Here is a 15,859-nt window from a genome sequence, read left to right as displayed (position 1 = left end):
CTCCATTGCTGCTCATCTGTGCAGATAATTCCCATCTCATAACACCTATAGAAAAGGTGAGGACTGGACCTCCTGGAACTCCAGTTGCCATCCATATAATATTAGAATGGACTCTGCAAGTATCAACTTACTTGCACAAAGTGAAGGGTAAATCAAAGTGCATGTTTATTTTAACCTCTACCTCCAAAGAACTCATGCAGAATGTTGAAAGGTTATGGCAAGTTGATGTCCTGACTTACCAGAATGAGAAGGAAGCAACTTGATCCATACAGGATAAAAAGGCTCTAACAATGCTAGATGAAGAATCAATCGTAGAGCAAGGGAATGGCATATAACGTTATGCAACTCCCCTGCTCTGGAAGGACAAAAATGCCAAGATGAATGGCCATGTAACCCTCCATGTCCTGACGTTATCGATAAAATGGAAATGAGAAAGCAATTCTGTGGGCTTACAGGAAATGCCTGCTCTACATTACTGCCTGATGTGACCAAGTATCTGGACTGGAATGATTTGGTTGAAGATGCTCATCAGTCCTTAAATCAGTCAACCACAGATGTGACTAGAAAACAAGTAGAAATCATGTTGTTGTCCCAAGCCCAACAAGAGAGTTTCACTGATGAGATGAAGGCCTCAACAACTAACCGACCCATTGCTAATTCTTGCAGACTTGGAGGGTTGGCCCCAGAATACGATGACCATGCCAATGTGATCAGAGTAGGGGGCAGATTGAGAAAGTTGAATAATGCCGAGTTTGATGCAATACACCCAATAGTGCTAGATCCTAAACATCATTTAACTAGACATTTGATCAAGCATTATGATGAAACACTTTTTCACTCTGGACCAGAAAGAGTATTTTCAGAAATTCGAAGGCACTATTGGATTCTACGTGGGCGATAAGCAGTGAGAAAACATCAGTGGTCTTGTACACAATGCAGAAGATGGAGAGCAAAACCAGTCAATCCTCAAATGGCAAACTTTTGAACCTCTTGACTACATGTTTGGCAACCTCCCTTTTGGTCAACAGGAATGGATTGTTTAGGACCTTTCATAGTGAAGTATGGTCGTAAAACAGAAAAGAGATGGGGTATACTTTTTAAATGCCAAACCACAAGGTGTATTCACATTGATTTGCTTAACAACCTTGACACAGGTAGTTTCTTAATGGCACTCAGACAATTCATTGCCAAGAGAGGATGTCCGTATGAAGTATGGTCAGACCAAGGGACAAACTTCAAAGGTGGCAGTAAAGAGTTGAAAGAAGCCTTTACAGCACTCAGTCCTGATCTTCAAAGATTATTAGCCAAACAGCAAATTTGCTTTCAGTTCAACCTGCCTAATGCTCCACATTTTGGTGGAACCTGGGAAAGAGAAATTAGATCTATTAAAGTAGCTTTACGAACCATTCTAGGCAACCAGTCTGTGACCGAAGAGGTACTGAGAATGGTACTTATGGAAGTAGATGGCATGTTGAACTCTAAACCTTTAGCCTATGTATCTTCTGATATCTCAGATCCAGATCCTATCACTCCAAATATTCTCCTCATGGGGCGGACAAAAATGGAGACAACTGAAGAAGAATCTAGGAGACCAAACGGTGGTATTGGTTATGGATCCTCAGCAGCCTAGAGGTATGTGGCCTATTGGAAAAATTACAAAGGGCATTCAGAGTTCAGATGGACAAATCCGTACGGCTGAAGTAAGTGTACAAGGCAAAACCTGTCAGACCAATTGCACATCTTATTCCTTTGAATTCCATATCTGATGTTTGTCCTGTCTAATAGTTTTTTGTTACTTCAATATGCAAGTACATATTGAGGGGCGGCTGTAAAAAACTCCAGAAGAGGATCAATGGAACTCAGAATCCCAGAAGTCTTTGCTCCAAACCCCAGAAGGTCTTGCTCGAGGAAGGGGCTGGACTTAGAGTATAAAAGACTAGAGTAGGCCATTTTTATTGTGCACACCAAACATGTTAGATGGCAGGAGGTTTGTTCTCATTCTGGATGAGTGTGTCCCCCACCTATGAAATAAAAATTTTGTCCATGCACACACAGATTACATACATTAAACATACAATATTAACATATTTGTGTAATATGTAATTTATTCTCTGTTCTGTGTTATTGTAATACTCAAAAAATATAAAAATATAACTTAGTAAATTTGTACGATGTTGATTCAGACTAAAACAGAATGGAGATAATGGTTATAGTATAATAATGGTTATATTCAGAGATGTACAGTAACAAAGTAGAACTACTTCACTACTGTACTTAAGTACTAAAATGCTGTATCTGTACTTTCCATTAGTTTAATACTTTTTACTCCGATACATTTTTTACGTGCTGTATAGTTATTCGTTACAATTATAAACATGTTAGCTGGCGCTGTCACCGGGTCAAGCGAGCAGGCTGTCTTATGAGAAAACTGCACATGCTCCGGTCACATCCCATTTACTCTGCCGCCCAGCTTCACTGAACACTTGAGCTTCGTAATCTAGATTTATTTGACACGTCGTGACTGGCGCAAGGGTCCGTGCTTGTTGACTTTTTAATGTACATATATTGGCACCTTCCACACCTTCAACATCGAGTGATCGTGGCGGTGAGGAAGGAGACCACCCCTGGCCTACCTAGAGACAATGTTGGCGTTTGCTGGAGTGAAAGTAAATTACTATAGGATGAAGTGCCATCTCTGCCTCGCTAAAGAGGGTGAAATATTGGCCTTCAAAAATTCACCTTCGAACTTGAAGAAACACATAATTGAAAGTTACAAATATAACACACAGAAGACACACCAGCTTGAGTTGTCAGTAAGCGCTAGTTAGGTTAGATATCTTAGCTAACTAACCTAATTATGTTAATGACATGCTGCAGTATTCACTTAACCTTAGCTGGCAATCCTAAAAGCGATGTCACACCGAGTTGTGTTTTTAGCAACAGTAATCTGTGTCTCTTTTTGTGCTGATTAATCCTGTGCCCATTGTTAGAGTGTAGTATTTTTATAGGGTAAGGGGATTTATTGAGGGTAAACCCAGGGTAGTAGGCTCACCCTTAGAAGCCGACGGACGGATTTTACGTCCAAAATACACCTAGTTTTCTCAGCAAAATTAAAGCGAACTTGTACTTCTGCATCTAACCTACGACGTAGCGGGACATAGGGTATCTGTTTTTTTTTGTGTACGAAGTGTTAAGCCAAGATTTTTTAAGTTGCTACTTGTTTTTACATACAGAACACTTGTATTTGTGATCTTTGACAGCTTTGATTCGTAAGTGATATATAAAAACAATTGATAATCAAACTTTGACGCCTTTCTTTAATTAATTCAAAACACAATACTTGAACTTTTCACTTTCAGTACTTGTGTAATACCATTTAGAATAAACTACTTTCAATACTTTAGTACAAAAATACTTAATGAATACTTCTGTACTTCTACTTAAGTAAAGTTTTTAAAGATCACTTCTACTCAAGTCACTTTTTTGATAGAGTACTTGTACTTTTACTCAAGTATGGGTCTCTAATACTTTATACATGTCTCGTTATATTAAGATTCAAGATTCAATACTTTATTGCCATGCAACTTGTGCTAGTTGCTAGGGATCTGCTTTAGTGTGCTCATTGACAAAACATAAAAATGCAGTAAAAGACATAAATAACATATTACACACAAGAGATGCATAAATAAATATATATAGAAGATATCAAATAAGAATTTTACAACTATGTCAGTCACAGTGGTTTACTTTTTAGGTGTTGGTGCAGGGTAGGGAGGCTATTTAAGTGCCTGATGTCTCTGCAGTACGTGCTGTTGAGAAAACGTGATGTTTTAGATGTTATGGATCTCAACCTCCTACCTGATGAGAAGACACTAAAGAAGGAGTTTGCTGGATGTGATCGATCAAGTAGTATTTTCAGCCCTTTCCGACAGATGCGTGTTTCGTAAATGCTAGAGATGCAGGGAAGTTTGCAGCCAATGATCTTTGAGGCTGTGCGAACTACCCTGTCTACCTGCATCCTCTGCTGGACCGTGGAGTTGCCATACCAGACAGTGATAGAAAAAGTCAGAACACTTTCAATAACTGCATGGTAAAACTGCAACATCCCCTCACGGGTCACCCCAAACTTCCTCAGCTGACAACTCCGGTGTGCTTTTTTGATGATACAGTTAAGAATTTCGTCCCATTTCAGGGAAGATTCTATTGTTGTACCTAGAATTTTAAAACTATCCACTCGTTCCACTTCCAGTGTTTATGTACAGGGGCTGGGATGCCCTCTTTTGTCTGCGGAAGTCTACTACTAGCTCCTTAGTCTTAGCTACATTTACCTCTAGGTTATGGATGTGACACCATTGCATAAGTGCATGTACCTCGTTCCTATATGCAGAGTCATCATCATCCGAAATTAGACCTACTACTGTAGTATCATCCACAAATATTATCATTTTAACAGACTCAGTGTGTGATTTACAATCATTTGTGTACAGTGAATATAAAAGAGGTGATAGCACACATCCCTGAGGGGCACCAGTGCTTATGAATCTTTGAAGTGTTATTATGGATATTGACCACTTGTGATCTCTGTGTTAAAAAGTCTCTTGCTGGGCAAGATTGTATTAAAAGGAGAACTATAATCCCTTAGCATAGTTGCCTGGGACCTCAAGGTGCTGCAAGATGGAGTGTAAAAATAAGGACACAGCATTGTCGACTGACCTATTTGCCCTGTATGCAAACTGACCAGGGTCCAGGCTGGTCATTTTGGACAGGCGATCACATACTAGCCGCTCAAAGATCTTCATCACCACAGATGTTAGGGCTACAGGTCTGTAATCATTCAGGCATCTGATAATGGGTTTCTTGGGCACCGGAATAACAATAGCAGTTTTAAAACAAGCAGGGACCCTGTTTTCCCTCAATGACCAGTTAAAAATGTAAGTAAAAACAGAGGTTAATTCATTAGCACAGAACTTTATGATGGCAGATGATACAAGATCTGATCCTGCAGCTTTCCTACTATTTTGCCTTTGCAACAGGAGTCTGACCTCATGTTCTTCAATAATCAAATCAAATCAAATCAAAGTTTATTTGTATAGCGCTTTTAACAACTCAAGTTGTCGCAAAGCAGCTTTACAGGGTTTACAAGGTTAACAATACTATGGGTCCAGAACCCTAATGAGCAAGCCAAAGGCGACAGTGGCGAGGAAAAACTCCCTATGATGGTGGGGATTAGGAAGAAACCTCGGGAGAACCAAGACTCAGAAGGGAACCCATCCTCCATTGGGCGGCCCGTTAACACACAAATACACAAGTCACACATAATTCACACAATCAGACTAGGTAAAAGGTAGAATTGAAAGTTCTGGGTTTTGATATTGTCACTGTAAATGTCTGTTGATGAATGCCAGGCTTTCATTCCGTGTCGGAGCAGCGATGCTGGTATTGTAGGCTCCGACTGCAGTGTTACTCCCCAGGTGAACCCCGGTATCAGCACATCCACCGGCAGCCAGACCATCCCCCAGGTGCCTGCAGGTGCCTGTATCCAATCGTCTTGTGTAGAGCCATGCAAGAAGATAGATAATACAAACTGAGTGGACATGAATTTAAACCACCGTTGATTTAAATGTACGTAGCTCACGTGCCAGTGATCAGCATGTGGCTCCGGCAGACTAATCTATAGCAGCATAACTAAAGGGAGAGGTTCAGAGGTGACCACAGGCATGAGGGCTCACTGAGACATTGCTTTCCAGTCAAGTCATAGTCACAAATAGAGTGATGCCAAGACACAGCTGGATGACAGCATCAACATCTCAGATCACCAGAAATCTCAACGTCTGGGGGCCCCCAAGCCCCTACACCTTACAAGGGGAATTTTAGCTGAAGGCTTGACTAAACAGGTGAGTCTTAAGTCTAGATTTAAAGATTGGAACTGTGTCAGAGTCTCGGATTGGAGCTGGAAGGCTATTCCATAATTGAGGGGCTTTAAAAGAGAAAGCTCTGCCTCCGGCTGTAGTTTTACTAATTTTTGGAACTACGAGAAATCCAGCATTTTGGGAGCGCAAAGGGCGAGATGGGTTGTAGTAATCAATGAGTTCACTCAGATATTGTGGGGCAAGACCATTTAACGCCTTATAGGTTAACAGGAGAACTTTAAATTCAATGCGATATTTAATCGGCAGCCAGTGTAGTGCGGCGAGAGTGGGACTAATATGATCGAATTTCCTAGCCTTGGTTAGGACTCTAGCTGCGGCATTTTGTACAAGTTGTAGCTTCTTTATGGACTGTTTAGAGCATCCAATTAGAAGACTATTACAGTAGTCCAATCTCGATGAGACAAAAGCATGAACTAGCTTCTCTGCATCAGCTAATGAAAGTAAGTGTCTCAGCTTGGCAATATTACGTAAATGGAAAAAGGCAGCCTTAGTGACATTGCATACATGTGTGTCAAATGAAAGATCAGAATCAATAGTGACACCTAAACTTTTTGCAGTAGATTTTGGTGTTACTGAAAAACCATCTAGGGTAAGGGGAATATCAGCCCAATTGCTTCTAACAGCTTTAGGCCCAAGAACCAGTACCTCAGTCTTGTCAGAATTTAGTTTAAGAAAATTAGACGCCATCCAGTTTTTAATATCCTGGACGCAGTTCTCAATCTTGAGAGTTGTGGTGGTATCATCTGGATTAGAAGATATATACAACTGAGTATCATCTGCGTAGCAATGGAAGCTAATACCATGCCTACGAATGATAGTGCCCAGTGGTAGCATATATAATGAGAATAATATGGGGCCCAGTACAGATCCTTGTGGGACACCATACTTTACTTTAGAATGCTCAGAGCATTCGTTATTTACTAGCACAAATTGGTAACGATCTGTCAGGTAGGACCTGAACCAGGAGAGTGCTTGACCTCTTATGCCAACGAGTGTCTCCAGTCTATTAAGTAGAATATTATGATCAATGGTGTCAAAAGCAGCACTGAGGTCTAGCAGTATGAGAAACGAAATGTGTCCTTTATCAGAGGATATTAAGAGATCATTCAGTACTTTAGTTAGTGCTGTTTCAGTGCTGTGATGAGCTCTAAATCCAGACTGAAATAACTCTAAGACATGTTCTGTCTGTAAGAAGGAAGAGAGTTGTGAAGAAACTACTTTCTCTAAAATTTTGGATATGAATGACAGATTAGAAATTGGCCTATAGTTGGACAGTTCTTGGGGGTTAAGACCAGGTTTTTTAATTAGCGGCTTGATGACTGCAAGTTTAAATGAACTGGGAACGTAGCCCAGGCTCAGAGAATAATTTATTATAGTAAGCAACGGTTCTACATTGCTGTGCAGTAATTCTTTAAGTAGATGGGTTGGTACGGCATCTAGTATGCATGTGGAGGGTTTAGCAGATTTCACCAGTGAAATAAGCTCCTCACGACCAATTGGGGAGAAGGACTCTAACAGGGCATCAGAGCTGACCAGACAGCTGTCAAGGTGCATTGGCATGTTGACAGGCTCTGAGATAGCACTACTAATGTTTTCCCTAATGCTATCAATCTTATCATTAAAAAATTTCATAAAATTGTTACTGCTACACTCTAGTGGAATAAGAGAATTGTTTTGTTCATGACTCCTCGTAAGGCAGGAAACAGTTTTAAAAAGGAGTCCTGAATTGTTTTTATGTTTTTCTATTAAGGCTGATAAGTATAAGGACTTTGCCATATGGAGGGCATGCTTATATTCAATAAGGCTGCTTTTCCATGATAGTCTATACACTTCTAACTTCATATTTCGCCATTTACGTTCCAGGATCCGCGCGGCTCGTTTGAGGCTACGCGTGTGCTCATTGTACCATGGCGCTATTCTTCTCTCCGTGGCTCTCTTATATCGTAGTGGTGCAACTTTGTCTAAAGCTGTACGAAGGGAAGTCTCGACGTGCTCGGTGAAACGCTCTAGTCCTTCCGGAGCTACAAGTGGATCAGTGTTTGTCAGACCCGGTAAAATATCAGTGAGCGCGGCTATGGTGCTGGGTGTTATAGCTCGTTTAATTTGATAGCGGGGTGGCCGATGAACACAGTCAGTTAAACACAACTCGTATGTTATGAGGCTGTGGTCAGAAACAGCCTCACTCTGAGGAAGAATTGCTAAACTGGATATGTCAATACCAAATGACAAGACCAAGTCTAAAGTATGACTACAGTTATGCGTAGGACCCACCACATTCTGAGTGATACCTATTGAATCAAGAATTGCTTGAAAATGAATGCTAAAAGAGTCACACCGATTTTCAAAATGGATATTAAAATCACCCACTATAATCACCTTATCGGCTGATAGCACTACATGAGACAGGAAGTCTGAAAACTCCTGCAAGAACTCAGAGTATGAACCAGGGGGGCGGTAAATAGTAATTAACATAAACGACTGTGACACTTTGTTGCTTGTTAAATTTGAAACATTTGATACAGTGAGGATGAGGTGTTCAAAAGAATTAAACTTGAAGCCAAATTTTTGAGAAATGCCTATATCAGAGTCATATATTGTGGCGACCCCACCTCCTCGACCATTTGGACGGGGGTTATGGACATATCTATAGCCAGAGGGAGAAGCTTCATTTAGGGCCATATAGTCGTCTGGTCGGGTCCAGGTTTCCGTCAAGCAAAGCATGCATAGATCATGATCGGTAATCATTTCATTAACAAGCAATGCTTTAGATGACAGGGATCTAATATTTAGTAGTCCTAGTTTCAGATTTAAACTGCTCTCTGAGGGAGCATAGTTGAATTTAACATTGATTAAATTTTGTCTACTAACTTTACGAGAATTATTTTTTGGTACTCGAGGAACAGACACAGTTTCAATCTGGTGTGACCTAGGTGACGTCTCTTTGCAGCTCGCAGACAGTCGGATTAGCCTGTTTGTCTGCTGCCTGGCCTCGGCTCTGGTTTGTCAATCCCCATTAACTACACCTACACTACCACTATTAAGCCTAGCAGATATGCTATGAGAAATGAGAGCAGCACCCTCCCAAGAGGGGTGAATGCCGTCTCGCTTCAAAAGGCCAGGCCTGCCCTCAAAACGTGTCCAATTATCTATATAGCCCACTTTGTTATCTGAGCACCATTTAGACATCCAGCGGTGTAACGCCCATAACCTGCTGTAGGTTTCAGCGCCACGCCGAACTGGAATGGGACCAGAGCATATTACGGCATCTGACATCGTCCCCGCTAACTCGCACACCTCTTTAACATTATCCTTGGTGATCTCAGACTGTCTCAATCCCACATCATTGGTGCCGACGTGTATAACTATCTTAGAATATTTACGTTTAGCCAGCACCTTTAAATTAGCCCTGATGTCAGGCGCTCTAGCCCCCGGGATACACTTGACTATGGCCGCTGGTGTCTCTAAACTAGTCGCTACGTTCACGTGTCTGAGCTGTGAATCTCCTATCACCAGAGCTCTTTTAACAGGTCGCTCAGTCGGTGTATTACTGAGTGGGGCAAACCTGTTTGACACGGGAACCTGAGAAGGACGGTGCTCAGCCCTACGGTTATGCCGCCGAGACGTCACCCATTCGCCCCGCTGCGAGGGCTCTAATGCCGGAGCTGAGGGCTCGCTAGCTACAGCTGTGCAACCCGGGCCTGCTACGCTAGTTGCGCTAGCCGCTACGCTAGCTGCGCTAGCCGCTACGCTAGCTGCGCTAGCTGCTACAAACTTTCTAGGACTTTCTAAAGCCCGGATGCGTTCCTCTAAAAGCGAAATCTTCTCCGTCATACTAATAACTAACCTACACTTCACACAAATATAATTATTATTATCACTACTGACGGAAGAAGAGTAGCTATACATGCCACACTCAACACAAGCAACAAGGGACTCAGACATGATGAAATACTTAGCTAATAATAAAGAGGGTTTAGAGGGGGCTGCTTATTGTTTGTCCAGCAATAACATCTTGCTCCTTATCAAGACTCTCGGGCAGCTCAGGATCATTACTGACCACCATTTTTTTACCTGCATGATTATCTGCCTCAGGCCCTCCCATACCCATTTGCTACCTGTAGCTATAAGTTTAGCTTCCAGCTTCTGTTTGTAATCTGTTTTAGCTTTCCTAACCGCTCTATCAAAGTTATACTTCGCTATATTGTATAGCTTACTATCCCCACTCTTATGGGCATCCTGCTTGATTTTCCAAAGATGTTTTAACTCTCTACTAAACCATGGTTTGTTATTACTGTATACAGTCACAGTCTTAGTTGGGACGCCTACATTTTCACAGAAATAGATATAAGCATTAACAACCTCCGCAAACTCGTTGAGATCATTACAGGTTTCCTTAATAGCAAACCAGTCCGTATTATCCACACAGTGTCTCAGTTCACAAATGGCTTGAGAAGACCATTGTTTGACTGTCTTTGTTGTCAGCTTGACAGCTTTTAGTTTCTGGCGGTAGGCTGGTATTAACATAATAATATTATGGTCTGATTGACCCAGTGGTGGCCAAGCTACAGCATGGAAAACATTAGCAATCGTACAGTAACATTGATCCAGGATTTTATCATACCTTGTTGTGGGCAATGTCCGTGATTTGAGCGGAGAGTAGCTGGGCTGCTTCTGAACTGGGAGCCGGGGGTGGTATATATATACGGCGACCAAGATGATGGCCTTCAGCTCCCTAGGCAGGTAAAATGATCTGCGTTTAATGGTGAGTGTCTCCAGAACTGAGGAGCTGGTTCGTGAGAACATTGTTGTATCGGTACACCACCGTTGGTTCACATAGCAGCACAGGCCGCCCCCCTTTGGTCTTCAGAGAGGGCTCGGTCAGCGCGGTGGAGGGTGAAGCTATCTACGTGACCCGTCGACTCCGGGACGTCTTCGTTGGGCCACGATTCAGTGAAGCACATGATGGAGCAGTCAGCAATGACCTGTCTGCTGTTTATCAGCATTTTTTTTTAGCTCGTCTTGTTTGTTGACCAGAGAGCGAACATTTGATAGTAACACGCTTGGCAGCGGCGATCTGTGTCTCCGCCGTCTGAGCCGGACCCGAGCGCCAGCTCTTTTGCCGCGCTTCCCCGGCTCTCCCCTGGAGCCTAGAGCCGGCGCGTCCTGCTCTGCCTTTTCCGTCCGTCGACCTAATTAATCCAGTGTCCTCAGTAAGAAAATTGAAATCTGGCTGGAGGTTTGCCGTCTTGTCTCGAATGTGTAAGAGTGTAAGTCTGTCGTATTTCACTAGTCCGACAGCATAATCCACACGAAAACACAGTACCAAAAAACACACCAACAAACAGAGCAACACCGTGTCGCCATAGGACGTCAATATAGTTATTAACTAAAGCTTATTAACCCTAAAGCTAACTCCGAGCCTACTATGCATCGGTTGTATTCGGAAACAAAATCAGGAAAGTCTCAGGTAAACTTTCTCTTTTTTATATGGACCAACAGCCAAAACGCAGATGTGGCAGTTTTGTGACAGCTAGCTTAGGGTGACCAAACGTCCGTGTTTCCGGGACATGTCTGCATTTCACCTCCTGTCCCGGGCTTTTAAGTGAGGAAATGTCCTGGTTTTTAAATTACCTTCATTGGACCATTAAGACTGAATAAACTTAATCAAGACTGGATTAAACTTTCGCGAGTGACCGTAGCGCGCGCGCGACTCCGCACACCTCGCGCGAGCGGCGGAGGCGTTTATACTTTACGTTATTTGCAGTGTTGTCCGTAACAATATGTGGTAGTATAAAGAAACACATCAGCTACATATTCGAGTTAGCTTCCATTTCCCCTTAAATTACATAAAAAAAAAAATTTTTCTCTGTCGACTGTTGGCAGTTCTGTTATGTGGATATGGTTTCCGGTGGATTGACAGACAGCTTCAATGTCAAAGATAACCACCATAGCCAGTACAGTGACTATAGCATAGATTCCAGTTTTTGAAGGTCCCTATAACATCTAAAGGCCCGTATACATGCATAATCAGTCTGTAAGGATAACAGAAGAATATTGTTTGACATACATCATCTTGTCATCTTATTAACTGAAGAGATCAAAAATGTGCATACATGGCAGAAATCCACTTCCATTGCAAAACATCTTTGTTTAGAGACTCAGAATGGGTCTACAAACAGGCTGGTATATGTTTCAAGGCACCGTGCCTTTCAATCTCCCCAATCACTTGCTATTGAAAACTTTGCTTTACCCTTCAAAGCACATATTTTTCTCTCCGATGACATGATTTGCTCTATCTCTATAGTTGCTGTTGAGTCAGCTACGTGTTCACGTTTGACAGTCGGTCTTAGCTGTCAATCAACATAGCCAATCACTGTCAATCACCTCATCACCACAACCCTTCAAAATCACAAATTAACTAGAAAACTCGTTGTAAGGAAAAATATTGGCATGATATTAACGTGGCAGAAGCTTATAGATGTGACAGAACACAACTGGCAAAAAAAGGTATTAGATTTTTTTACAATTTCATTTTAAAGTTTTTCAATTTCATGGGAATGGGCAGAATTAAAGCTTGTACTGCAGCTAGTCTTTTAACCTTTCACCTTCTTTGGTCCTGTCCACTGTACAGTTTTTGGCGTTATGCAAGAGGCCCCTGCATGTGTGGATCATATCAGCAGCTTAGCCAGACCATGCTGGTTGCTCAGCACCATGCCTTGATTTTCAGGCAGCATAATATGTGAGTTTTCAAGGGACAAGTGACATTCATAGACATGCACTTAATTTTATGATTACCAAAGTGACAGTTTGCAGGCTGTTATTATACTTGGAATAAACCTCTGCAAAAATATGGGCTTAGAGATCAAAACTGTAAAATATGTCCAATTACATTAAGGTGATTGATGACAAAATGACTATATGTACCTTTCTAACACATCTACACATATTTGCCATTGTTATGTTTGCCTTGCAAAGTGTCCACAATGAGTCAATTCTCTACAGAGGTGTACCTAGAGAAAGTGTGACACCAAAGAATGCAGATTATCATCACAGTTTTGACTACCTTTGACACACTGGGCCTATTTGAACAGATCTACATACCATGATATTCTTGATATACTTGAAAACTAATGCAATCTTGACATCTAAGCTAAGTTTTGTGATAATTGCATTCATCTGATAATGTGTTACACCACATTATCTGAAATCCTGCAGGCTGTTATATAACTACACGGAACATTCTCAACAATGCACTTTCATTTTCTGAAAATGAAGATTCATGCTCAGTATTTTCTTATGATGGTGTCACACCACATTATCTGAATTCCAGCTGTTATGGAACTATTATGTAACTGCATAAAACATTTTACAAACTTTCATTATGTGCCCATGAAAATGAACAAAATCAGGGAATTTGTGAGGGAAAACCAAAGGAATGTTTTAGGAATGTTTAGACATTTAAAATGAGGATGTGCACTGCACTGGGATTAAAAACCACCAATGAACCAAACTGTGTCCAAGATTTAAAAAATAAACATGTAAAAAGTGATTAACATATTTATAGCTGGGTTCTATTCCGACACATGTCCACTTCATATTTGGTTTAGGCACATTTGAGTTTTCTAAGGACACACTTCCTCCAGGGGTGTTACAGAGGAACCACAGAGGAACCCTTATAGGAATTGAGATACTTCAAAAATGCAGATCACCATCATCATCGCCACAATGCTGACGGGTTTTGACGCAATAGGATGTTTGAATGAATTTTGTGATATTCATCGTGCATTTTCCCACTGATAATGTAAAAAAAATCTAAAACTTGCATAATTATTTTTAAAAAGCTACCTTGCAAAGAAGAAACATTCTTGGTTAGACACTCATTATGAAATGTTGTTTTTAATGCCTGTTTTCATTAGTGATTTCAAGGACATGCGTGAAGTACAGGACATTTCATTCATATCTGTCCATTGGCTCATGATTGCCCTGGGCGACTCCTGATGAAATCCAGCAGATGTAATTGCTTATAATGTTGGTGCAGAAAGTGCTTTGATATATACATCTGTTTGCAAATAAACCTGTGGGAGGAATTGCAAGTTTTGCAATATTTTGGAAAAGCAACAATATGTTTGGAAAATATGGAAACACAAATAGGAACCAACACATTTTATCACTAAATATTTAAAGACACTAACTATAATATAATAAAATTCTATTGTTTTGCATTACTAGGGGAAAAATAGTACCTCCACAGTAGAAGCCGATTGAGTGGTTTAATGTTACAGAAAAGCTGCTGCTGCTGAACTAGGTTTAAAAGAGACGGTCTGACTTTTTGAAAACTAAATTCCCAGTAAATTGGGAACCAAAATCATAGGTAGCTGGAGCAAGATTAGTGTACCCAACTCTGGTGTACCATACTGCTCATTTGAGCAGACGTATCGAGCAAATTCGACCCATCCACAGGCGGCATGGTGAATTTTATGCGCTCAACGGGAACGTGGGAGGCGACAAATTACCTTCATCAGATAATGTATCGCACCATTATCTGAACACCAGCAGGATGTTACATAACCATAGAACATTTTCATAACCACCATTTCCACAAACTTATTGCATAATTCAAGCTCATTTCTACCTTTAAACAGATTGTATCAAAGTTACCTTAAGAACTTTGTCAGAGCCTCAGATTCAAATGTATTTAAGTTATGTTTTAAACTAATGTGTCCGAGTAACAAGGTTCTGCACAAAATGTCACTGACATTTCATATTTTTACCTGAGAGGGAGAGAGCGGATAGGCCACGGCCAGGACTGACAGAATGCCGTTGACCTCCATGCACACTGTTAATGATTTTGAACTGGATGTTAAATTGCTACTTAGGTAAGTGGTGTCGTGTGGTGTGATTGTTGTTTTTAGAGATCCTACTACATACACAGACATTCGACTGTTTTGCATTAGCGGGAGCAAAATGTAGTGCCTCCCCAGTAAAAGTCCACTGAGTAGTTTATCATTATTGAAGAGCTGCTCCTGAAGGACCATGGGTTTAAAAGTGCAGTTCTAACCTTCTTGAAAACTGCATTCCCAGTCAAATATTTCATATTTAAGATCAAAATTAGTTTGTTTTGCTACATAATTCATTGAGTTGTCCTTTAATAAACACCTGTTACACTGTATTGCCAAAAGTATTCTCTCACCCATCCAAATGATCGGAATCAGGTCTTCCAATCACTTCCAGGGCCACAGGCAGGGGTGCAGTAGCAAATTCTGGGCCCTGAACAATGTCAGTGGGCCCTTATAAGTGCCAGTAAACGAGGCACATGAGCAAAAAAATGGGCCCCTCTCCCTATTCTCCCCCACTACCATGCCCATGGCCACAGGTGTATAAAATTAAGCACCTAGGCATTCAGACTGTTTTTACAAACATTTGTGAAAGAATGGGTCTTTCTCAGGAGCTCAGTGGATTCCAGCGTGGAACTGTGATAGGATGCCACCTGTGCAACAAATCCAGTCATGAAATTTCCTCGCTCCTGAATTAGTGCGGAGACTGAGAGCCAGTTACAACAGTCAGTATGTAACCTCACAAACACGCTTCTGGAAGAATGGTCAAAAATCCCCATAAACCTTGTGGATGGGCTTCCCAGAAGAGTTGAAGCTGTTCTAGCTGCAAAGGGTGAACCAACGTCATATTGAACCCTATGTATTAGGAATGGGATGTCACTTAAGATAATATGTGAGTCAAGGAAGGTGAGTGAACACTTTTGCCAATATAGTGCATGTTATCCATCCTTATTACCCTGCATGAAGTCCTGAAGGTAACAGCCTCAGACTTACGCCGATGGTCGAACACTGTCGACACCATGGCCATCTTGACACCAGCTACCAGATTTGAGTTCATGACCTTCATCAGATAATGTACTGCACCATTATCTCAAT

Source organism: Brachyhypopomus gauderio, chromosome 3 (assembly GCF_052324685.1).
Source record: "Brachyhypopomus gauderio isolate BG-103 chromosome 3, BGAUD_0.2, whole genome shotgun sequence".
Lineage (NCBI taxonomy): Eukaryota > Metazoa > Chordata > Actinopteri > Gymnotiformes > Hypopomidae > Brachyhypopomus > Brachyhypopomus gauderio.
This window is presented reverse-complemented; position numbering follows the sequence as displayed.